We start from the raw sequence: 17,521 nt of genomic DNA, 5'->3' as shown, positions 1-17,521 counted from the left end.
GAAATTCAAAGTTTCGGACTTGGGACTTGACTTGAAAGTTGTCTGTCTTGACTTGCGACTTGACTCTGACTTGCTTGACTTTACTTGAGACTTGACTTGTGACTTGAGGATAAAGACTTGGGACTTACTTGAGACTTGCAAAACAATGACTTGGTCCCACCTCTGGTTGACCCTATGCGAACATGCATATGACAAATAAAACTGAGACTGAACTGAAAATGATAAGGATGCCTTTTTTCTCTTTGTGAATAAAAGTAATTCATGACTGACTATGTATTTGTAACAACAGCTGAGTGTCCAACCTTAACATAAAGCCAGCAACGCAATTTATATCACAGTAGCATGTTGGGAGCTTGCTGACAAAATAACTTACATTACAACATGAAAATAACACACATATTTTTAAAAAAGAAACAAAAACAGCAGTTCTGTGCACTATTTCTGTCAGTGAGTGTTGCTATTGTACATGACTTATCAACACTACACTGTCAGCTGTCTGCTTGTGCAGCATTTTCTCTTTTTTAAAATGTTACCAAATTTTACCTGTAAAGCTGCTGCGAATCCCAGCTTGCGAATCTTAGGGCAGCATATGTTGAGCTGCGCTTGCTTCAGTTAACAACTAAATGTCAAATGTGTAAGTGAGCCTAACATTGAGACTACAGTTCAGACTCCTTGCTAGACTGCGTCTGCCTCTTCTTAATGGATCCTTTTCTTCAAGGCCATGATAGGAACATGCCACCAGATTTGTCAGATTGCGAGCTTACTCAGTGAGACACATAGGAAAGCTAAACAAACAGGCCTGCGGGGTTTCCGTAGTGTAGTGGTTATCACGTTCGCCTAACACGCGAAAGGTCCCTGGTTCGAAACCAGGCGGAAACATGCTTCTTTGCTTATGCGTCCTGATATAAAAGTGTCTGACTGCAGGCACTGCTTGAACTTGTGGGGTTCTACTGCTGTTTGGGACACAGACGAGAGAAAGTACTCAAATCTGGTACAGGCCTCTGACATTTGTAACCTTTGGATGCTGGTCTTGCTAAGAGTTCTCTATGGCCCAAATTTCAACACAATTCACACAAATCAACACATCTCCCGTCACCATATTTCCTGAAGATGGAGGCACAGACTAAGCTCTTGGAAATGAGTGGCTCTAGGTGGCCTGCACAGGACTTGGGCCTATTTTCAGCCAATGCACAAGGCAATGAAACAAATGGCCACTTTAGGCAACAGTTCTGCTGCCAGAGGTTCTGGGGTTCTTAGGGCAGCACATGTTGAGCTGTGCTTGCTTTAGTGAACTCCTAAATGTCAAACGTTTAAGTGAGCCTAACATCGAGACTACAGTTCAGACTCCTTGCTAGACTGCGTCTGTCTCTTCTCAATGGCTCCTTTTCTTCAAGGCCATGATAGGAACATGCCACCAGATTTGTCAGATTGCGAGCTTACTCAGTGAGACACATTGGAAAGCTAAACAAACAGGCCTGCGGGGTTTCCGTAGTGTAGTGGTTATCACGTTCGCCTCACACGCGAAAGGTCCCCGGTCCGAAACCGGGCGGAAACATGGGTCTTTTGCTTCTTTGGTCACAAGGGAATTGATGTTCACTGTTTAGACAACTCTGCTTGTCCAGCGTTTTCTCTTTTTTACTTGCATCCCTATTGAGAAATAAGTCTCTTGGTTTTGTCTTCGGTAGATTGTGCGCTAGCCAAACAAAGGACATCAAAGAGCTTGTCAACAAGAAGATCGGGGCCTTCAGAGGTGGCAACAGGATTAGAAGTGAGAAGAGTGCAAGAGGAAAAGTTGACTTGAGTCAAGGTGGCCAATGAAAGATACAGCAGGAAGCGGAAAGTGCAGCAGACGAGCACGAGCGAGGTTTGGTGCAGCATGAAGACCATGCGCAGATGAGATCAGCCAACACAAGAGGAGCGGAATTTACTGGGCCACTAACTTGCTCTTTAACTGACTAGACTCTCACGCTAGCGTGTGCTAATGCTAATGTACCCGTGGAGCAAAGTGCTAGAAAGCCAAATGAGGTTCCACTGAGACTTGAACTCAGATCGCTGGATTCAGAGTCCAGAGTGCTAACCATTACACCATGGAACCCTGCCTGAAGCAGAGAAAAGCTCTGTGTCAAACAGGCATAAAAGTGTAGTAGTGCAGTTCCTGGTAAACTGATGGGGATTTCTACACGGCCAGCCAAATTTTACCTGTCATACCTGCTGCGAATCCCAGCTTGACGTGACCACGGTGGCCCTTCAGAGGTCCTCGTTAGTATAGTGGACAGTATCTCCGCCTGTCACGCGGAAGACCGGGGTTCGATTCCCCGACGGGGAGTGAGCAGTCTCCTTCGCTGCGCAGCCTTTTACCTGGAATGACCACGCACACGTTAATCGCACACCAGATCCTAGTCAATCTAATAATCTAGTCCTATAATGGGCTTGAAGAAACATGAATTCCACCTGTGCGCTCACAAGTCAAAAAGGTCTTCTCGGAAAGAGCTCCCATGAGAAGAGTTGCTAGTCCAAGAGAACTCTGCTTGTCCAGCGTTTCCTCTGTTTTACTTGCGTCCCTACTGACAAATAAGTCTCTTGGTTTTGTCTTCTGTAGATTGTGTGCTTGCCAAACAAAGGACATCAAAGAGCTTGTTAACAACAAGATCAGCTCCCATGAGAACAGATGCTATCTCCAGATCACAATTTGCATTGTCAATCTAGCCATAAGTGGGGGAATGCTTGAAAAATGACACAAATGGGAGTTCCCTCCTTCTCACTAGTCCTACATGATCTGTCATCAAAGTCCACAAATGTAAGAAAGCATTAAAATGCTCCTTTAATGACTACAGGGTATGCCAGCGCCGTTTCCGTAGTGTAGTGGTTATCACGTTCGCCTAACACGCGAAAGGTCCCTGGTTCGAAACCAGGCGGAAACATGCTTCTTTGCTTATGCGTCCTGATATAAAAGTGTCTGACTGCAGGCACTGCTTGAACTTGTGGGGTTCTACTGCTGTTTGGGACACAGACGAGAGAAAGTACTCAAATCTGGTACAGGCCTCTGACATTTGTAACCTTTGGATGCTGGTCTTGCTAAGAGTTCTCTATGGCCCAAATTTCAACACAATTCACACAAATCAACACATCTCCCGTCACCATATTTCCTGAAGATGGAGGCACAGACTAAGCTCTTGGAAATGAGTGGCTCTAGGTGGCCTGCACAGGACTTGGGCCTATTTTCAGCCAATGCACAAGGCAATGAAACAAATGGCCACTTTAGGCAACAGTTCTGCTGCCAGAGGTTCTGGGGTTCTTAGGGCAGCACATGTTGAGCTGTGCTTGCTTTAGTGAACTCCTAAATGTCAAACGTTTAAGTGAGCCTAACATCGAGACTACAGTTCAGACTCCTTGCTAGACTGCGTCTGTCTCTTCTCAATGGCTCCTTTTCTTCAAGGCCATGATAGGAACATGCCACCAGATTTGTCAGATTGCGAGCTTACTCAGTGAGACACATTGGAAAGCTAAACAAACAGGCCTGCGGGGTTTCCGTAGTGTAGTGGTTATCACGTTCGCCTCACACGCGAAAGGTCCCCGGTCCGAAACCGGGCGGAAACATGGGTCTTTTGCTTCTTTGGTCACAAGGGAATTGATGTTCACTGTTTAGACAACTCTGCTTGTCCAGCGTTTTCTCTTTTTACTTGCATCCCTATTGAGAAATAAGTCTCTTGGTTTTGTCTTCGGTAGATTGTGCGCTAGCCAAACAAAGGACATCAAAGAGCTTGTCAACAAGAAGATCGGGGCCTTCAGAGGTGGCAACAGGATTAGAAGTGAGAAGAGTGCAAGAGGAAAAGTTGACTTGAGTCAAGGTGGCCAATGAAAGATACAGCAGGAAGCGGAAAGTGCAGCAGACGAGCACGAGCGAGGTTTGGTGCAGCATGAAGACCATGCGCAGATGAGATCAGCCAACACAAGAGGAGCGGAATTTACTGGGCCACTAACTTGCTCTTTAACTGACTAGACTCTCACGCTAGCGTGTGCTAATGCTAATGTACCCGTGGAGCAAAGTGCTAGAAAGCCAAATGAGGTTCCACTGAGACTTGAACTCAGATCGCTGGATTCAGAGTCCAGAGTGCTAACCATTACACCATGGAACCCTGCCTGAAGCAGAGAAAAGCTCTGTGTCAAACAGGCATAAAAGTGTAGTAGTGCAGTTCCTGGTAAACTGATGGGGATTTCTACACGGCCAGCCAAATTTTACCTGTCATACCTGCTGCGAATCCCAGCTTGACGTGACCACGGTGGCCCTTCAGAGGTCCTCGTTAGTATAGTGGACAGTATCTCCGCCTGTCACGCGGAAGACCGGGGTTCGATTCCCCGACGGGGAGTGAGCAGTCTCCTTCGCTGCGCAGCCTTTTACCTGGAATGACCACGCACACGTTAATCGCACACCAGATCCTAGTCAATCTAATAATCTAGTCCTATAATGGGCTTGAAGAAACATGAATTCCACCTGTGCGCTCACAAGTCAAAAAGGTCTTCTCGGAAAGAGCTCCCATGAGAAGAGTTGCTAGTCCAAGAGAACTCTGCTTGTCCAGCGTTTCCTCTGTTTTACTTGCGTCCCTACTGACAAATAAGTCTCTTGGTTTTGTCTTCTGTAGATTGTGTGCTTGCCAAACAAAGGACATCAAAGAGCTTGTTAACAACAAGATCAGCTCCCATGAGAACAGATGCTATCTCCAGATCACAATTTGCATTGTCAATCTAGCCATAAGTGGGGGAATGCTTGAAAAGTGACACAAATGGGAGTTCCCTCCTTCTCACTAGTCCTACATGATCTGTCATCAAAGTCCACAAATGTAAGAAAGCATTAAAATGCTCCTTTAATGACTACAGAGTATGCCAGCGCCGTTTCCGTAGTGTAGTGGTTATCACGTTTGCCTAACACGCGAAAGGTCCCTGGTTCGAAACCAGGCGGAAACATGCTTCTTTGCTTATGCGTCCTGATATAAAAGTGTCTGACTGCAGGCACTGCTTGAACTTGTGGGGTTCTACTGCTGTTTGGGACACAGACGAGAGAAAGTACTCAAATCTGGTACAGGCCTCTGACATTTGTAACCTTTGGATGCTGGTCTTGCTAAGAGTTCTCTATGGCCCAAATTTCAACAGAATTCACACAAATCAACACATCTCCCGTCACCATATTTCCTGAAGATGGAGGCACAGACTACGCTCTTGGAAATGAGTGGCTCTAGGTGGCCTGCACAGGACTTGGGCCTATTTTCAGCCAATGCACAAGGCAATGAAACAAATGGCCACTTTAGGCAACAGTTCTGCTGCCAGAGGTTCTGGGGTTCTTAGGGCAGCACATGTTGAGCTGTGCTTGCTTTAGTGAACTCCTAAATGTCAAACGTTTAAGTGAGCCTAACATCGAGACTACAGTTCAGACTCCTTGCTAGACTGCGTCTGTCTCTTCTCAATGGCTCCTTTTCTTCAAGGCCATGATAGGAACATGCCACCAGATTTGTCAGATTGCGAGCTTACTCAGTGAGACACATTGGAAAGCTAAACAAACAGGCCTGCGGGGTTTCCGTAGTGTAGTGGTTATCACGTTCGCCTCACACGCGAAAGGTCCCCGGTCCGAAACCGGGCGGAAACATGGGTCTTTTGCTTCTTTGGTCACAAGGGAATTGATGTTCACTGTTTAGACAACTCTGCTTGTCCAGCGTTTTCTCTTTTTTACTTGCATCCCTATTGAGAAATAAGTCTCTTGGTTTTGTCTTCGGTAGATTGTGCGCTAGCCAAACAAAGGACATCAAAGAGCTTGTCAACAAGAAGATCGGGGCCTTCAGAGGTGGCAACAGGATTAGAAGTGAGAAGAGTGCAAGAGGAAAAGTTGACTTGAGTCAAGGTGGCCAATGAAAGATACAGCAGGAAGCGGAAAGTGCAGCAGACGAGCACGAGCGAGGTTTGGTGCAGCATGAAGACCATGCGCAGATGAGATCAGCCAACACAAGAGGAGTGGAATTTACTGGGCCACTAACTTGCTCTTTAACTGACTAGACTCTCACGCTAGCGTGTGCTAATGCTAATGTACCCGTGGAGCAAAGTGCTAGAAAGCCAAATGAGGTTCCACTGAGACTTGAACTCAGATCGCTGGATTCAGAGTCCAGAGTGCTAACCATTACACCATGGAACCCTGCCTGAAGCAGAGAAAAGCTCTGTGTCAAACAGGCATAAAAGTGTAGTAGTGCAGTTCCTGGTAAACTGATGGGGATTTCTACACGGCCAGCCAAATTTTACCTGTCATACCTGCTGCGAATCCCAGCTTGACGTGACCACGGTGGCCCTTCAGAGGTCCTCGTTAGTATAGTGGACAGTATCTCCGCCTGTCACGCGGAAGACCGGGGTTCGATTCCCCGACGGGGAGTGAGCAGTCTCCTTCGCTGCGCAGCCTTTTACCTGGAATGACCACGCACACGTTAATCGCACACCAGATCCTAGTCAATCTAATAATCTAGTCCTATAATGGGCTTGAAGAAACATGAATTCCACCTGTGCGCTCACAAGTCAAAAAGGTCTTCTCGGAAAGAGCTCCCATGAGAAGAGTTGCTAGTCCAAGAGAACTCTGCTTGTCCAGCGTTTCCTCTGTTTTACTTGCGTCCCTACTGACAAATAAGTCTCTTGGTTTTGTCTTCTGTAGATTGTGTGCTTGCCAAACAAAGGACATCAAAGAGCTTGTTAACAACAAGATCAGCTCCCATGAGAACAGATGCTATCTCCAGATCACAATTTGCATTGTCAATCTAGCCATAAGTGGGGGAATGCTTGAAAAATGACACAAATGGGAGTTCCCTCCTTCTCACTAGTCCTACATGATCTGTCATCAAAGTCCACAAATGTAAGAAAGCATTAAAATGCTCCTTTAATGACTACAGGGTATGCCAGCGCCGTTTCCGTAGTGTAGTGGTTATCACGTTCGCCTAACACGCGAAAGGTCCCTGGTTCGAAACCAGGCGGAAACATGCTTCTTTGCTTATGCGTCCTGATATAAAGTGTCTGACTGCAGGCACTGCTTGAACTTGTGGGGTTCTACTGCTGTTTGGGACACAGACGAGAGAAAGTACTCAAATCTGGTACAGGCCTCTGACATTTGTAACCTTTGGATGCTGGTCTTGCTAAGAGTTCGCTATGGCCCAAATTTCAACACAATTCACACAAATCAACACATCTCCCGTCACCATATTTCCTGAAGATGGAGGCACAGACTAAGCTCTTGGAAATGAGTGGCTCTAGGTGGCCTGCACAGGACTTGGGCCTATTTTCAGCCAATGCACAAGGCAATGAAACAAATGGCCACTTTAGGCAACAGTTCTGCTGCCAGAGGTTCTGGGGTTCTTAGGGCAGCACATGTTGAGCTGTGCTTGCTTTAGTGAACTCCTAAATGTCAAACGTTTAAGTGAGCCTAACATCGAGACTACAGTTCAGACTCCTTGCTAGACTGCGTCTGTCTCTTCTCAATGGCTCCTTTTCTTCAAGGCCATGATAGGAACATGCCACCAGATTTGTCAGATTGCGAGCTTACTCAGTGAGACACATTGGAAAGCTAAACAAACAGGCCTGCGGGGTTTCCGTAGTGTAGTGGTTATCACGTTCGCCTCACACGCGAAAGGTCCCCGGTCCGAAACCGGGCGGAAACATGGGTCTTTTGCTTCTTTGGTCACAAGGGAATTGATGTTCACTGTTTAGACAACTCTGCTTGTCCAGCGTTTTCTCTTTTTACTTGCATCCCTATTGAGAAATAAGTCTCTTGGTTTTGTCTTCGGTAGATTGTGCGCTAGCCAAACAAAGGACATCAAAGAGCTTGTCAACAAGAAGATCGGGGCCTTCAGAGGTGGCAACAGGATTAGAAGTGAGAAGAGTGCAAGAGGAAAAGTTGACTTGAGTCAAGGTGGCCAATGAAAGATACAGCAGGAAGCGGAAAGTGCAGCAGACGAGCACGAGCGAGGTTTGGTGCAGCATGAAGACCATGCGCAGATGAGATCAGCCAACACAAGAGGAGTGGAATTTACTGGGCCACTAACTTGCTCTTTAACTGACTAGACTCTCACGCTAGCGTGTGCTAATGCTAATGTACCCGTGGAGCAAAGTGCTAGAAAGCCAAATGAGGTTCCACTGAGACTTGAACTCAGATCGCTGGATTCAGAGTCCAGAGTGCTAACCATTACACCATGGAACCCTGCCTGAAGCAGAGAAAAGCTCTGTGTCAAACAGGCATAAAAGTGTAGTAGTGCAGTTCCTGGTAAACTGATGGGGATTTCTACACGGCCAGCCAAATTTTACCTGTCATACCTGCTGCGAATCCCAGCTTGACGTGACCACGGTGGCCCTTCAGAGGTCCTCGTTAGTATAGTGGACAGTATCTCCGCCTGTCACGCGGAAGACCGGGGTTCGATTCCCCGACGGGGAGTGAGCAGTCTCCTTCGCTGCGCAGCCTTTTACCTGGAATGACCACGCACACGTTAATCGCACACCAGATCCTAGTCAATCTAATAATCTAGTCCTATAATGGGCTTGAAGAAACATGAATTCCACCTGTGCGCTCACAAGTCAAAAAGGTCTTCTCGGAAAGAGCTCCCATGAGAAGAGTTGCTAGTCCAAGAGAACTCTGCTTGTCCAGCGTTTCCTCTGTTTTACTTGCGTCCCTACTGACAAATAAGTCTCTTGGTTTTGTCTTCTGTAGATTGTGTGCTTGCCAAACAAAGGACATCAAGAGCTTGTTAACAACAAGATCAGCTCCCATGAGAACAGATGCTATCTCCAGATCACAATTTGCATTGTCAATCTAGCCATAAGTGGGGAATGCTTGAAAAATGACACAAATGGGAGTTCCCTCCTTCTCACTAGTCCTACATGATCTGTCATCAAAGTCCACAAATGTAAGAAAGCATTAAAATGCTCCTTTAATGACTACAGGTATGCCAGCGCCGTTTCCGTAGTGTAGTGGTTATCACGTTCGCCTAACACGCGAAAGGTCCCTGGTCGAAACCAGGCGGAAACATGCTTCTTTGCTTATGCGTCCTGATATAAAAGTGTCTGACTGCAGGCACTGCTTGAACTTGTGGGGTTCTACTGCTGTTTGGGACACAGACGAGAGAAAGTACTCAAATCTGGTACAGGCCTCTGACATTTGTAACCTTTGGATGCTGGTCTTGCTAAGAGTTCTCTATGGCCCAAATTTCAACAGAATTCACACAAATCAACACATCTCCCGTCACCATATTTCCTGAAGATGGAGGCACAGACTAAGCTCTTGGAAATGAGTGGCTCTAGGTGGCCTGCACAGGACTTGGGCCTATTTTCAGCCAATGCACAAGGCAATGAAACAAATGGCCACTTTAGGCAACAGTTCTGCTGCCAGAGGTTCTGGGGTTCTTAGGGCAGCACATGTTGAGCTGTGCTTGCTTTAGTGAACTCCTAAATGTCAAACGTTTAAGTGAGCCTAACATCGAGACTACAGTTCAGACTCCTTGCTAGACTGCGTCTGTCTCTTCTCAATGGCTCCTTTTCTTCAAGGCCATGATAGGAACATGCCACCAGATTTGTCAGATTGCGAGCTTACTCAGTGAGACACATTGGAAAGCTAAACAAACAGGCCTGCGGGGTTTCCGTAGTGTAGTGGTTATCACGTTCGCCTCACACGCGAAAGGTCCCCGGGCGGAAACATGGGTCTTTTGCTTCTTTGGTCACAAGGGAATTGATGTTCACTGTTTAGACAACTCTGCTTGTCCAGCGTTTTCTCTTTTTTACTTGCATCCCTACTGAGAAATAAGTCTCTTGGTTTTGTCTTCGGTAGATTGTGCGCTAGCCAAACAAAGGACATCAAAGAGCTTGTCAACAAGAAGATCGGGGCCTTCAGAGGTGGCAACAGGATTAGAAGTGAGAAGAGTGCAAGAGGAAAAGTTGACTTGAGTCAAGGTGGCCAATGAAAGATACAGCAGGAAGCGGAAAGTGCAGCAGACGAGCACGAGCGAGGTTTGGTGCAGCATGAAGACCATGCGCAGATGAGATCAGCCAACACAAGAGGAGTGGAATTTACTGGGCCACTAACTTGCTCTTTAACTGACTAGACTCTCACGCTAGCGTGTGCTAATGCTAATGTACCCGTGGAGCAAAGTGCTAGAAAGCCAAATGAGGTTCCACTGAGACTTGAACTCAGATCGCTGGATTCAGAGTCCAGAGTGCTAACCATTACACCATGGAACCCTGCCTGAAGCAGAGAAAAGCTCTGTGTCAAACAGGCATAAAAGTGTAGTAGTGCAGTTCCTGGTAAACTGATGGGGATTTCTACACGGCCAGCCAAATTTTACCTGTCATACCTGCTGCGAATCCCAGCTTGACGTGACCACGGTGGCCCTTCAGAGGTCCTCGTTAGTATAGTGGACAGTATCTCCGCCTGTCACGCGGAAGACCGGGGTTGATTCCCCGACGGGGAGTGAGCAGTCTCCTTCGCTGCGCAGCCTTTTACCTGGAATGACCACGCACACGTTAATCGCACACCAGATCCTAGTCAATCTAATAATCTAGTCCTATAATGGGCTTGAAGAAACATGAATTCCACCTGTGCGCTCACAAGTCAAAAAGGTCTTCTCGGAAAGAGCTCCCATGAGAAGAGTTGCTAGTCCAAGAGAACTCTGCTTGTCCAGCGTTTCCTCTGTTTTACTTGCGTCCCTACTGACAAATAAGTCTCTTGGTTTTGTCTTCTGTAGATTGTGTGCTTGCCAAACAAAGGACATCAAAGAGCTTGTTAACAACAAGATCAGCTCCCATGAGAACAGATGCTATCTCCAGATCACAATTTGCATTGTCAATCTAGCCATAAGTGGGGGAATGCTTGAAAAATGACACAAATGGGAGTTCCCTCCTTCTCACTAGTCCTACATGATCTGTCATCAAAGTCCACAAATGTAAGAAAGCATTAAAATGCTCCTTTAATGACTACAGAGTATGCCAGCGCCGTTTCCGTAGTGTAGTGGTTATCACGTTCGCCTAACACGCGAAAGGTCCCTGGTTCGAAACCAGGCGGAAACATGCTTCTTTGCTTATGCGTCCTGATATAAAAGTGTCTGACTGCAGGCACTGCTTGAACTTGTGGGGTTCTACTGCTGTTTGGGACACAGACGAGAGAAAGTACTCAAATCTGGTACAGGCCTCTGACATTTGTAACCTTTGGATGCTGGTCTTGCTAAGAGTTCTCTATGGCCCAAATTTCAACAGAATTCACACAAATCAACACATCTCCCGTCACCATATTTCCTGAAGATGGAGGCACAGACTAGCTCTTGGAAATGAGTGGCTCTAGGTGGCCTGCACAGGACTTGGGCCTATTTTCAGCCAATGCACAAGGCAATGAAACAAATGGCCACTTTAGGCAACAGTTCTGCTGCCAGAGGTTCTGGGGTTCTTAGGGCAGCACATGTTGAGCTGTGCTTGCTTTAGTGAACTCCTAAATGTCAAACGTTTAAGTGAGCCTAACATCGAGACTACAGTTCAGACTCCTTGCTAGACTGCGTCTGTCTCTTCTCAATGGCTCCTTTTCTTCAAGGCCATGATAGGAACATGCCACCAGATTTGTCAGATTGCGAGCTTACTCAGTGAGACACATTGGAAAGCTAAACAAACAGGCCTGCGGGGTTTCCGTAGTGTAGTGGTTATCACGTTCGTCTCACACGCGAAAGGTCCCCGGTCCGAAACCGGGCGGAAACATGGGTCTTTTGCTTCTTTGGTCACAAGGGAATTGATGTTCACTGTTTAGACAACTCTGCTTGTCCAGCGTTTTCTCTTTTTTACTTGCATCCCTATTGAGAAATAAGTCTCTTGGTTTTGTCTTCGGTAGATTGTGCGCTAGCCAAACAAAGGACATCAAAGAGCTTGTCAACAAGAAGATCGGGGCCTTCAGAGGTGGCAACAGGATTAGAAGTGAGAAGAGTGCAAGAGGAAAAGTTGACTTGAGTCAAGGTGGCCAATGAAAGATACAGCAGGAAGCGGAAAGTGCAGCAGACGAGCACGAGCGAGGTTTGGTGCAGCATGAAGACCATGCGCAGATGAGATCAGCCAACACAAGAGGAGTGGAATTTACTGGGCCACTAACTTGCTCTTTAACTGACTAGACTCTCACGCTAGCGTGTGCTAATGCTAATGTACCCGTGGAGCAAAGTGCTAGAAAGCCAAATGAGGTTCCACTGAGACTTGAACTCAGATCGCTGGATTCAGAGTCCAGAGTGCTAACCATTACACCATGGAACCCTGCCTGAAGCAGAGAAAAGCTCTGTGTCAAACAGGCATAAAAGTGTAGTAGTGCAGTTCCTGGTAAACTGATGGGGATTTCTACACGGCCAGCCAAATTTTACCTGTCATACCTGCTGCGAATCCCAGCTTGACGTGACCACGGTGGCCCTTCAGAGGTCCTCGTTAGTATAGTGGACAGTATCTCCGCCTGTCACGCGGAAGACCGGGGTTCGATTCCCCGACGGGGAGTGAGCAGTCTCCTTCGCTGCGCAGCCTTTTACCTGGAATGACCACGCACACGTTAATCGCACACCAGATCCTAGTCAATCTAATAATCTAGTCCTATAATGGGCTTGAAGAAACATGAATTCCACCTGTGCGCTCACAAGTCAAAAAGGTCTTCTCGGAAACAGCTCCCATGAGAAGAGTTGCTAGTCCAAGAGAACTCTGCTTGTCCAGCGTTTCCTCTGTTTTACTTGCGTCCCTACTGACAAATAAGTCTCTTGGTTTTGTCTTCTGTAGATTGTGTGCTTGCCAAACAAAGGACATCAAAGAGCTTGTTAACAACAAGATCAGCTCCCATGAGAACAGATGCTATCTCCAGATCACAATTTGCATTGTCAATCTAGCCATAAGTGGGGGAATGCTTGAAAAATGACACAAATGGGAGTTCCCTCCTTCTCACTAGTCCTACATGATCTGTCATCAAAGTCCACAAATGTAAGAAAGCATTAAAATGCTCCTTTAATGACTACAGGGTATGCCAGCGCCGTTTCCGTAGTGTAGTGGTTATCACGTTCGCCTAACACGCGAAAGGTCCCTGGTTCGAAACCAGGCGGAAACATGCTTCTTTGCTTATGCGTCCTGATATAAAAGTGTCTGACTGCAGGCACTGCTTGAACTTGTGGGGTTCTACTGCTGTTTGGGACACAGACGAGAGAAAGTACTCAAATCTGGTACAGGCCTCTGACATTTGTAACCTTTGGATGCTGGTCTTGCTAAGAGTTCTCTATGGCCCAAATTTCAACACAATTCACACAAATCAACACATCTCCCGTCACCATATTTCCTGAAGATGGAGGCACAGACTAAGCTCTTGGAAATGAGTGGCTCTAGGTGGCCTGCACAGGACTTGGGCCTATTTTCAGCCAATGCACAAGGCAATGAAACAAATGGCCACTTTAGGCAACAGTTCTGCTGCCAGAGGTTCTGGGGTTCTTAGGGCAGCACATGTTGAGCTGTGCTTGCTTTAGTGAACTCCTAAATGTCAAACGTTTAAGTGAGCCTAACATCGAGACTACAGTTCAGACTCCTTGCTAGACTGCGTCTGTCTCTTCTCAATGGCTCCTTTTCTTCAAGGCCATGATAGGAACATGCCACCAGATTTGTCAGATTGCGAGCTTACTCAGTGAGACACATTGGAAAGCTAAACAAACAGGCCTGCGGGGTTTCCGTAGTGTAGTGGTTATCACGTTCGCCTCACACGCGAAAGGTCCCCGGTCCGAAACCGGGCGGAAACATGGGTCTTTTGCTTCTTTGGTCACAAGGGAATTGATGTTCACTGTTTAGACAACTCTGCTTGTCCAGCGTTTTCTCTTTTTTACTTGCATCCCTATTGAGAAATAAGTCTCTTGGTTTGTCTTCGGTAGATTGTGCGCTAGCCAAACAAAGGACATCAAAGAGCTTGTCAACAAGAAGATCGGGGCCTTCAGAGGTGGCAACAGGATTAGAAGTGAGAAGAGTGCAAGAGGAAAAGTTGACTTGAGTCAAGGTGGCCAATGAAAGATACAGCAGGAAGCGGAAAGTGCAGCAGACGAGCACGAGCGAGGTTTGGTGCAGCATGAAGACCATGCGCAGATGAGATCAGCCAACACAAGAGGAGCGGAATTTACTGGGCCACTAACTTGCTCTTTAACTGACTAGACTCTCACGCTAGCGTGTGCTAATGCTAATGTACCCGTGGAGCAAAGTGCTAGAAAGCCAAATGAGGTTCCACTGAGACTTGAACTCAGATCGCTGGATTCAGAGTCCAGAGTGCTAACCATTATACCATGGAACCCTGCCTGAAGCAGAGAAAAGCTCTGTGTCAAACAGGCATAAAAGTGTAGTAGTGCAGTTCCTGGTAAACTGATGGGGATTTCTACACGGCCAGCCAAATTTTACCTGTCATACCTGCTGCGAATCCCAGCTTGACGTGACCACGGTGGCCCTTCAGAGGTCCTCGTTAGTATAGTGGACAGTATCTCCGCCTGTCACGCGGAAGACCGGGGTTCGATTCCCCGACGGGGAGTGAGCAGTCTCCTTCGCTGCGCAGCCTTTTACCTGGAATGACCACGCACACGTTAATCGCACACCAGATCCTAGTCAATCTAATAATCTAGTCCTATAATGGGCTTGAAGAAACATGAATTCCACCTGTGCGCTCACAAGTCAAAAGGTCTTCTCGGAAAGAGCTCCCATGAGAAGAGTTGCTAGTCCAAGAGAACTCTGCTTGTCCAGCGTTTCCTCTGTTTTACTTGCGTCCCTACTGACAAATAAGTCTCTTGGTTTTGTCTTCTGTAGATTGTGTGCTTGCCAAACAAAGGACATCAAAGAGCTTGTTAACAACAAGATCAGCTCCCATGAGAACAGATGCTATCTCCAGATCACAATTTGCATTGTCAATCTAGCCATAAGTGGGGGAATGCTTGAAAAATGACACAAATGGGAGTTCCCTCCTTCTCACTAGTCCTACATGATCTGTCATCAAAGTCCACAAATGTAAGAAAGCATTAAAATGCTCCTTTTATGACTACAGAGTATGCCAGCGCCGTTTCCGTAGTGTAGTGGTTATCACGTTCGCCTAACACGCGAAAGGTCCCTTGTTCGAAACCAGGCGGAAACATGCTTCTTTGCTTATGCGTCCTGATATAAAAGTGTCTGACTGCAGGCACTGCTTGAACTTGTGGGGTTCTACTGCTGTTTGGGACACAGACGAGAGAAAGTACTCAAATCTGGTACAGGCCTCTGACATTTGTAACCTTTGGATGCTGGTCTTGCTAAGAGTTCTCTATGGCCCAAATTTCAACAGAATTCACACAAATCAACACATCTCCCGTCACCATATTTCCTGAAGATGGAGGCACAGACTAAGCTCTTGGAAATGAGTGGCTCTAGGTGGCCTGCACAGGACTTGGGCCTATTTTCAGCCAATGCACAAGGCAATGAAACAAATGGCCACTTTAGGCAACAGTTCTGCTGCCAGAGGTTCTGGGGTTCTTAGGGCAGCACATGTTGAGCTGTGCTTGCTTTAGTGAACTCCTAAATGTCAAACGTTTAAGTGAGCCTAACATCGAGACTACAGTTCAGACTCCTTGCTAGACTGCGTCTGTCTCTTCTCAATGGCTCCTTTTCTTCAAGGCCATGATAGGAACATGCCACCAGATTTGTCAGATTGCGAGCTTACTCAGTGAGACACATTGGAAAGCTAAACAAACAGGCCTGCGGGGTTTCCGTAGTGTAGTGGTTATCACGTTCGCCTCACACGCGAAAGGTCCCCGGTCCGAAACCGGGCGGAAACATGGGTCTTTTGCTTCTTTGGTCACAAGGGAATTGATGTTCACTGTTTAGACAACTCTGCTTGTCCAGCGTTTTCTCTTTTTTACTTGCATCCCTATTGAGAAATAAGTCTCTTGGTTTTGTCTTCGGTAGATTGTGCGCTAGCCAAACAAAGGACATCAAAGAGCTTGTCAACAAGAAGATCGGGGCCTTCAGAGGTGGCAACAGGATTAGAAGTGAGAAGAGTGCAAGAGGAAAAGTTGACTTGAGTCAAGGTGTCCAATGAAAGATACAGCAGGAAGCGGAAAGTGCAGCAGACGAGCACGAGCGAGGTTTGGTGCAGCATGAAGACCATGCGCAGATGAGATCAGCCAACACAAGAGGAGCGGAATTTACTGGGCCACTAACTTGCTCTTTAACTGACTAGACTCTCACGCTAGCGTGTGCTAATGCTAATGTACCCGTGGAGCAAAGTGCTAGAAAGCCAAATGAGGTTCCACTGAGACTTGAACTCAGATCGCTGGATTCAGAGTCCAGAGTGCTAACCATTACACCATGGAACCCTGCCTGAAGCAGAGAAAAGCTCTGTGTCAAACAGGCATAAAAGTGTAGTAGTGCAGTTCCTGGTAAACTGATGGGGATTTCTACACGGCCAGCCAAATTTTACCTGTCATACCTGCTGCGAATCCCAGCTTGACGTGACCACGGTGGCCCTTCAGAGGTCCTCGTTAGTATAGTGGACAGTATCTCCGCCTGTCACGCGGAAGACCGGGGTTCGATTCCCCGACGGGGAGTGAGCAGTCTCCTTCGCTGCTCACCGTTTTACCTGGAATGACCACGCACACGTTACTCGCACACCAGATCCTAGTCAATCTAATAATCTAGTCCTATAATGGGCTTGAAGAAACATGAATTCCACCTGTGCGCTCACAAGTCAAAAAGGTCTTCTCGGAAAGAGCTCCCATGAGAAGAGTTGCTAGTCCAAGAGAACTCTGCTTGTCCAGCGTTTCCTCTGTTTTACTTGCGTCCCTACTGACAAATAAGTCTCTTGGTTTTGTCTTCTGTAGATTGTGTGCTTGCCAAACAAAGGACATCAAAGAGCTTGTTAACAACAAGATCAGCTCCCATGAGAACAGATGCTATCTCCAGATCACAATTTGCATTGTCAATCTAGCCATAAGTGGGGGAATGCTTGAAAAATGACACAAATGGGAGTTCCCTCCTTCTCACTAGTCCTACATGATCTGTCATCAAAGTCCACAAATGTAAGAAAGCATTAAAATGCTCCTTTAATGACTACAGAGTTTGCCAGCGCCGTTTCCGTAGTGTAGTGGTTATCACGTTCGCCTAACACGCGAAAGGTCCCTTGTTCGAAACCAGGCGGAAACATGCTTCTTTGCTTATGCGTCCTGATATAAAAGTGTCTGACTGCAGGCACTGCTTGAACTTGTGGGGTTCTACTGCTGTTTGGGACACAGACGAGAGAAAGTACTCAAATCTGGTACAGGCCTCTGACATTTGTAACCTTTGGATGCTGGTCTTGCTAAGAGTTCTCTATGGCCCAAATTTCAACAGAATTCACACAAATCAACACATCTCCCGTCACCATATTTCCTGAAGATGGAGGCACAGACTAAGCTCTTGGAAATGAGTGGCTCTAGGTGGCCTGCACAGGACTTGGGCCTATTTTCAGCCAATGCACAAGGCAATGAAACAA

General features: G+C 46.8%; 32 non-coding genes across 32 annotated transcripts; 24 read left to right on the top strand and 8 right to left on the bottom strand.

Annotated features, from left to right (window-relative positions):
* Positions 1–806: 806 nt before the first annotated feature.
* Positions 807–879, top strand: trnav-aac (transfer RNA valine (anticodon AAC)). The gene has a single exon. It is a non-coding gene; the product is annotated as a tRNA-Val (tRNA).
* Positions 880–1,482: 603 nt separating this feature from the next.
* trnav-cac (transfer RNA valine (anticodon CAC)) lies at positions 1,483–1,555 on the top strand. The gene has a single exon. It is a non-coding gene; the product is annotated as a tRNA-Val (tRNA).
* Positions 1,556–2,023: 468 nt separating this feature from the next.
* On the bottom strand, positions 2,024–2,095 carry trnaq-cug (transfer RNA glutamine (anticodon CUG)). The gene has a single exon. It is a non-coding gene; the product is annotated as a tRNA-Gln (tRNA).
* Positions 2,096–2,254: 159 nt separating this feature from the next.
* trnad-guc (transfer RNA aspartic acid (anticodon GUC)) lies at positions 2,255–2,326 on the top strand. Its single transcript has one exon. It is a non-coding gene; the product is annotated as a tRNA-Asp (tRNA).
* Positions 2,327–2,848: 522 nt separating this feature from the next.
* trnav-aac (transfer RNA valine (anticodon AAC)) lies at positions 2,849–2,921 on the top strand. Its single transcript has one exon. It is a non-coding gene; the product is annotated as a tRNA-Val (tRNA).
* Positions 2,922–3,524: 603 nt separating this feature from the next.
* Positions 3,525–3,597, top strand: trnav-cac (transfer RNA valine (anticodon CAC)). The gene has a single exon. It is a non-coding gene; the product is annotated as a tRNA-Val (tRNA).
* A 467-nt stretch (positions 3,598–4,064) lies between these two features.
* On the bottom strand, positions 4,065–4,136 carry trnaq-cug (transfer RNA glutamine (anticodon CUG)). Its single transcript has one exon. It is a non-coding gene; the product is annotated as a tRNA-Gln (tRNA).
* Positions 4,137–4,295: 159 nt separating this feature from the next.
* On the top strand, positions 4,296–4,367 carry trnad-guc (transfer RNA aspartic acid (anticodon GUC)). The gene has a single exon. It is a non-coding gene; the product is annotated as a tRNA-Asp (tRNA).
* Positions 4,368–4,889: 522 nt separating this feature from the next.
* trnav-aac (transfer RNA valine (anticodon AAC)) lies at positions 4,890–4,962 on the top strand. Its single transcript has one exon. It is a non-coding gene; the product is annotated as a tRNA-Val (tRNA).
* A 603-nt stretch (positions 4,963–5,565) lies between these two features.
* trnav-cac (transfer RNA valine (anticodon CAC)) lies at positions 5,566–5,638 on the top strand. Its single transcript has one exon. It is a non-coding gene; the product is annotated as a tRNA-Val (tRNA).
* Positions 5,639–6,106: 468 nt separating this feature from the next.
* On the bottom strand, positions 6,107–6,178 carry trnaq-cug (transfer RNA glutamine (anticodon CUG)). Its single transcript has one exon. It is a non-coding gene; the product is annotated as a tRNA-Gln (tRNA).
* Positions 6,179–6,337: 159 nt separating this feature from the next.
* On the top strand, positions 6,338–6,409 carry trnad-guc (transfer RNA aspartic acid (anticodon GUC)). Its single transcript has one exon. It is a non-coding gene; the product is annotated as a tRNA-Asp (tRNA).
* A 522-nt stretch (positions 6,410–6,931) lies between these two features.
* On the top strand, positions 6,932–7,004 carry trnav-aac (transfer RNA valine (anticodon AAC)). Its single transcript has one exon. It is a non-coding gene; the product is annotated as a tRNA-Val (tRNA).
* Positions 7,005–7,606: 602 nt separating this feature from the next.
* On the top strand, positions 7,607–7,679 carry trnav-cac (transfer RNA valine (anticodon CAC)). The gene has a single exon. It is a non-coding gene; the product is annotated as a tRNA-Val (tRNA).
* A 467-nt stretch (positions 7,680–8,146) lies between these two features.
* trnaq-cug (transfer RNA glutamine (anticodon CUG)) lies at positions 8,147–8,218 on the bottom strand. Its single transcript has one exon. It is a non-coding gene; the product is annotated as a tRNA-Gln (tRNA).
* Positions 8,219–8,377: 159 nt separating this feature from the next.
* On the top strand, positions 8,378–8,449 carry trnad-guc (transfer RNA aspartic acid (anticodon GUC)). Its single transcript has one exon. It is a non-coding gene; the product is annotated as a tRNA-Asp (tRNA).
* Positions 8,450–8,968: 519 nt separating this feature from the next.
* On the top strand, positions 8,969–9,040 carry trnav-aac (transfer RNA valine (anticodon AAC)). Its single transcript has one exon. It is a non-coding gene; the product is annotated as a tRNA-Val (tRNA).
* A 1,133-nt stretch (positions 9,041–10,173) lies between these two features.
* trnaq-cug (transfer RNA glutamine (anticodon CUG)) lies at positions 10,174–10,245 on the bottom strand. Its single transcript has one exon. It is a non-coding gene; the product is annotated as a tRNA-Gln (tRNA).
* A 159-nt stretch (positions 10,246–10,404) lies between these two features.
* On the top strand, positions 10,405–10,475 carry trnad-guc (transfer RNA aspartic acid (anticodon GUC)). The gene has a single exon. It is a non-coding gene; the product is annotated as a tRNA-Asp (tRNA).
* A 522-nt stretch (positions 10,476–10,997) lies between these two features.
* Positions 10,998–11,070, top strand: trnav-aac (transfer RNA valine (anticodon AAC)). Its single transcript has one exon. It is a non-coding gene; the product is annotated as a tRNA-Val (tRNA).
* Positions 11,071–11,672: 602 nt separating this feature from the next.
* trnav-cac (transfer RNA valine (anticodon CAC)) lies at positions 11,673–11,745 on the top strand. The gene has a single exon. It is a non-coding gene; the product is annotated as a tRNA-Val (tRNA).
* A 468-nt stretch (positions 11,746–12,213) lies between these two features.
* On the bottom strand, positions 12,214–12,285 carry trnaq-cug (transfer RNA glutamine (anticodon CUG)). The gene has a single exon. It is a non-coding gene; the product is annotated as a tRNA-Gln (tRNA).
* A 159-nt stretch (positions 12,286–12,444) lies between these two features.
* On the top strand, positions 12,445–12,516 carry trnad-guc (transfer RNA aspartic acid (anticodon GUC)). The gene has a single exon. It is a non-coding gene; the product is annotated as a tRNA-Asp (tRNA).
* Positions 12,517–13,038: 522 nt separating this feature from the next.
* Positions 13,039–13,111, top strand: trnav-aac (transfer RNA valine (anticodon AAC)). Its single transcript has one exon. It is a non-coding gene; the product is annotated as a tRNA-Val (tRNA).
* Positions 13,112–13,714: 603 nt separating this feature from the next.
* On the top strand, positions 13,715–13,787 carry trnav-cac (transfer RNA valine (anticodon CAC)). The gene has a single exon. It is a non-coding gene; the product is annotated as a tRNA-Val (tRNA).
* Positions 13,788–14,254: 467 nt separating this feature from the next.
* Positions 14,255–14,326, bottom strand: trnaq-cug (transfer RNA glutamine (anticodon CUG)). The gene has a single exon. It is a non-coding gene; the product is annotated as a tRNA-Gln (tRNA).
* Positions 14,327–14,485: 159 nt separating this feature from the next.
* Positions 14,486–14,557, top strand: trnad-guc (transfer RNA aspartic acid (anticodon GUC)). Its single transcript has one exon. It is a non-coding gene; the product is annotated as a tRNA-Asp (tRNA).
* A 521-nt stretch (positions 14,558–15,078) lies between these two features.
* Positions 15,079–15,151, top strand: trnav-aac (transfer RNA valine (anticodon AAC)). The gene has a single exon. It is a non-coding gene; the product is annotated as a tRNA-Val (tRNA).
* A 603-nt stretch (positions 15,152–15,754) lies between these two features.
* On the top strand, positions 15,755–15,827 carry trnav-cac (transfer RNA valine (anticodon CAC)). Its single transcript has one exon. It is a non-coding gene; the product is annotated as a tRNA-Val (tRNA).
* Positions 15,828–16,295: 468 nt separating this feature from the next.
* Positions 16,296–16,367, bottom strand: trnaq-cug (transfer RNA glutamine (anticodon CUG)). Its single transcript has one exon. It is a non-coding gene; the product is annotated as a tRNA-Gln (tRNA).
* A 159-nt stretch (positions 16,368–16,526) lies between these two features.
* On the top strand, positions 16,527–16,598 carry trnad-guc (transfer RNA aspartic acid (anticodon GUC)). Its single transcript has one exon. It is a non-coding gene; the product is annotated as a tRNA-Asp (tRNA).
* Positions 16,599–17,120: 522 nt separating this feature from the next.
* trnav-aac (transfer RNA valine (anticodon AAC)) lies at positions 17,121–17,193 on the top strand. The gene has a single exon. It is a non-coding gene; the product is annotated as a tRNA-Val (tRNA).
* The last annotated feature ends 328 nt before the right edge of the window (positions 17,194–17,521 follow it).

This window comes from Oreochromis niloticus, linkage group LG8, assembly GCF_001858045.2.
Source record: "Oreochromis niloticus isolate F11D_XX linkage group LG8, O_niloticus_UMD_NMBU, whole genome shotgun sequence".
Lineage (NCBI taxonomy): Eukaryota > Metazoa > Chordata > Actinopteri > Cichliformes > Cichlidae > Oreochromis > Oreochromis niloticus.
Note: the sequence above shows the minus strand (reverse complement) of the source record. Positions and strands in the feature narration are given on the sequence as shown.